At 46.6% G+C, this 4,404-nt stretch overlaps 1 long non-coding RNA gene across 1 annotated transcript; it reads right to left on the bottom strand.

Moving 5' to 3' along the window:
• Nucleotides 1-1,073: 1,073 nt before the first annotated feature.
• Nucleotides 1,074-4,161, bottom strand: LOC121341429. The gene is made up of 2 exons (XR_005953423.1): nt 3,467-4,161; nt 1,074-2,284 (listed from the first exon to the last, which is right to left on the bottom strand). It is a non-coding gene; the product is annotated as an uncharacterized LOC121341429 (long non-coding RNA).
• Between the last annotated feature and the right edge of the window lie 243 nt (nt 4,162-4,404).

The raw sequence follows: 4,404 nt of genomic DNA, 5'->3' as shown, positions 1-4,404 counted from the left end.
CTCCTTTCCTGGTGACACATCACTGAGTTACTGCCTGCATATCATACAAGTAAAAAGGAAGATAAAATATTTTTAAGTATAGTTAGTATGATAAATTTTGAGATATTCCTATTTCAGTCTCTTTAAAAGGAAGGCCATGTTAAAAGAGAGAATACTCGGCATGATCTACGTGATATTGGAAAACCCAGACAGGTTTTTCCTGTCAATGTCAATGATCAAAAAATGTCAATTTTTTGCTGCCAATGATCTCTGTGTTTTACATAGGGAAAAAAATTCCACATATCAGGCAGCATTCTTAATTCTCTGAAGTGCTTGCTGTTAATTTTATACCTTTACAGAATGACGAGTAAAATTCCACTTTCCAAGTAAATACAGAACGTTGTATCATAGCTTTAAAAAATTATACTTTCTGTTCTGTATAGATGTCTCATCAATTTCACCTGAATGCTGCTTATAACACAGATTTTACTTTAAATAATAGTACTTAATGCCCATATGGATTTTTTGTTACCTAATAGCTTTGCTAGATTGGTCATGGATTTTTTACTGTGCTATGTATTTTTTCAGTACTTAGTTATACGTCTGCATTCTCCAACAGACGTTGAAAATATTACTGCATTCTGATCTACTCCACTGTTTTGACACTGAAGTGCATTAAGATACTCATAATGTGTTTACAAAGGCAACTAAACAAAAAAACAGGTTACCTTCTGATGTTCTGGAACGAATGGGACCTTATTCTAATGGGGGAAAACCTGTTTGTTTGTAATAGCTTAGTTTGTAGCTGAGAAAGAGAGCTGCACACCTGGAATCACCTCACTGAAAATTCCAGAAATGCAAGGAGCTTCACAAAAAGTCTGCAGTTACCTTGTTTTTTAAATAACCATGCAGAGCTGACAGCTATTAGCAGTAGCAAGGACTTGCATAACGAGAACTTGAAGGAAGGCTTAGTACTATCCATGCCGGAGTGATTTAAAGAGAATGAAGGCACGTATTTCTTTATGATACATTATGTAACAACAGAGAGGGCAATGTGAGGCATTCAAAAAACTACAGGACTCACACTTGATCTAATTCTTGTTATTTATCAGACAAATATTTAATAGTGCTTCCAGCAGAAAGCTTATGAAACACCAAGCATAGGACTGTTGTCCGGTATAAATTAGTTTGAAATGTTTTAGGTGACGTATTCTATGTTTTGTACATCTTTATGAAAATGTAATTGGCCCTATAATTCATCTGCTTCAAACTTCTGCAATACATGCAATCTCAGATAAAAATGTCAAAATCAGTGATAGCTGGACCCTCTGGTTCACATTAGTGTGAAGAGAAAACTGCTGTTGAGCTGACACATTGATAGATTACGAGTTCTGCTGAAGAATAGCTAAAAATGGTGATTCAATCTCGTCGCTACTATACAAGAAGAATAACAGAAGTGGTGATGATACTCATGATATCATGTCTTTTATCAAAACCCTAAAAGGTATTGGTGCATCGAACACATTCTCTTTCTGAGAGCTTCTGGTTCCAAAAAAATACCTGTGTAAGTAAACGAAACTAAAAAGGCCTATTAAAAACCAGGATCACTTTGTGCCCTAAATTGATTTAAACATTGATATAAAAAGCAGTTTGTAAAAAGACTTTTTTTTTCTGGGGGGTGGGGGGGGAGGTGATCAATCCTCTCTCTTTCTGTTTTTTTTGTTTTTTTTTTTTTTTTTCTACAGTAGAGATGCTGGTCTTGTAATGACGAAATGGAGAGCTAGGAGGATTATGAAACACAAGTAACATGAAGGGCAAATCTGACTGAAAGAGAGGGAGAATATTATTCTGATTATTTAAAACTTCACTGGGTTTCTTTACTAACTTACATCCATACAGGTCCCCTGAAATCTATATGGTGGTACAGGATGCATGTAAGGTAATGTGGATCATCATCTTCTGTTAGGACAGTAAATAAAAACACTTGTATAATCATCTTTTCTGAACAGCTCCCTAATCTTCAGAAATGCAGAAGAGAACTTTTAAATGAGGCACCTTAAGTACTTCTGCTATTCTACCCCTGGTCCTCCTGTTATGTGAAACTTGCGTGGTCGTTAATGCTGAAGTGAAGTCAGGTTTAAATACTGACTTCTGCCCCTCAGTGCTTCATACTTCCCTGTGCTGCTGCTGCAAATCACCACAGAAGGCTCAAGATGGAGGGAACGGGGCCTGGGTGGCTTGTGCCTTCCTCCCACAAAGATCACAAAATGCTCCCAGCGCTTACTTCCGACGCATCCAAGGAGTTCTGCAACAACAGAAGGGGAAACAAGGCTTCACAGTCCTCATCTTTCACTGACAGGAATAACAGGTAAGGAGAGGAAGGAAACAGAAACATGGGGGAGGACGGGGGTAACGATTTCATTTTAGAGGCTCCCCTTTTCCAAAGGAAAAGAAACCTTGACACAAACTTCATCAAGTCACAGAGATGTAGACAGGTAGGCACCTCAGATTTCTGATAACTCGGTGGGTTTGTTTCAGGGAAAGATTAAGCATTAATTGGATTTTTAGTTTTACATTTACCGGGGCCTCTACAGCAAGAATTTGCAGCTTCTCCTGCAATAATTAATGTTTCATGTTGCATAGGAATTTCTGATTACATAAAAAAGCCCTCTCCAACAAAACTGTAACTTAAGCTGTGTTCTTAATTTGATGATGGATGGGGAAGAAAAGCAGCAAGGCAGAAAGTTTATCACCCTACACTAAAATGCAGGGAGAGCCAGAAACCGAAATCAAATTTAAAAAAATAAAAAGGTCTCAGCCTTGTTCCGTGTTTTTCCTGCAATTCTTACACATGCATTTGCCTTTTGAGTGTGCAGGCCGACATCTTTAGGATATTCAGGCAACGCATTAACACACTGTAGATATGGGAAAGAAATAAGTCAGAAATATTTGTAGAGTGTAAAGCAGTAAACAGTAACCAAGAAGCAATGTTTTACGTAATGCCATCATGGCTTGGCAGCAAAGTAGATTTTTACCATGTTCTTTCAAGCTAGTAAGCTTGGTGACAAGTGAAATGGGTTAAATTTTCTGAGTTTGGAGCGCAATTGATTTATGTTTTTTCCACAGTGCTACGCAGCTCTTAAATGTGCGAGCTCCTGCGGATGAAAGTCTGCTTTTAGGACAGGCCCCGCAGTGACAGGCTGCGGCACGGCAGGGAGAAGCCCAGGTAATTCTGGCGGGGCAGCGGCTGGCGATGCAGGACGCAGCAGGTACCCCGCCATCCAGCCAGCCCGCCTTACGTAAGGACTTCATTTTCCTTCGCCTACAGCTCGCCGCCGCGCCAGGCACGGCAGAGAAGGCTATTCCATCTCCCCGTGCAGCCCCATCCCCTGTGCCAGGCCCAATGACCGCATCCTCGCATGTTTTAATTCTTTAATTAATTTTTTTTCCTCCTCTCCAAACAGCACATCTACACGGTGGCGTTTACCTAGTCGCTCGCGCCGTGGCTGCCTCGCAGCCTATCTGGGCGGCCGGCTGGCACAGCCCGCGGTCACCGGAGCGATGCCGGGGAGGAAACTCCCGCTCCCTCTTCGGGCGAGGGGCGCGCTGCGGGCCGGCTCCGGGCGGGCAGCTCTCGCTCCTCGGCGGCGGCGGGTGTGCTCCGCTCTGCGGCCAGCGGCGGGCAGCGTCCATTGCAGCTCGGCGGTCCGCGTCCGGAGTCCAGGGGCTCCGGCAGCCAGCGGGGGCACCCGGCCCCCGCTCCCCTAAACACCGCCGGCCAGGTGCGTTTATTCCTCATCCCGTCCTCTTCCCACAAATCCACCGTCTGCGGCCGCCGAGCCCCAGCAGCAGCCCGGCCAGCCCCCGAGTCACCACCGATCGCTCTCCCCTCTCGCTCTCTCTCTCTCTCCCTCTCGTTTCAAGCTCTCCCCGAGGAGGAAACAGCACGGCGGGGCCGCTCGTTCTGCGTTTCACCGCCCGGGAGACGCCGCCGCCGGAGCGCTTAAAACAAAGCGGAGAACAGCCACTTTCCACACTGTTCCCTTCCCTCCCCGCGCCGAGTAACGCGGCTGGCTAGGGGAGCTCGCCTAGCAGGGCTGAAAACCAAGGGGGGGCGAAGGCAGCAAAACCCACCCACCCAGCCAGCCCCAAGCCCCCCGGCTGCTCCCCGTTCCCGGCGCATCCCGGCGCACCTGACAGCCCGCCGCGCGCGCTGTATTTCCCTCCCTTAGCGACAGGGGAGGCGCGCGCCGACCGCGGCCCCGCCATTGGCGGAGCGCAGCGGCGCGGCGCGGCCATTGGCCGCGGCGGCGGCCAATGGGGCGCGCTGTATCCGGGAGGCAGCGGCTGCGGTGCTATTTAAATCCTGCCCGGTGATGTCAGCGCGGGGGGAGCTGTGGGGAGGGCGCGCGGGAGCGGCCGTGC

The sequence above is a fragment of the Onychostruthus taczanowskii genome, unplaced genomic scaffold, assembly GCF_017590055.1.
Source record: "Onychostruthus taczanowskii isolate IOZ18803 unplaced genomic scaffold, ASM1759005v1 scaffold48, whole genome shotgun sequence".
Lineage (NCBI taxonomy): Eukaryota > Metazoa > Chordata > Aves > Passeriformes > Passeridae > Onychostruthus > Onychostruthus taczanowskii.
This window is presented reverse-complemented; position numbering and strand designations above follow the sequence as displayed.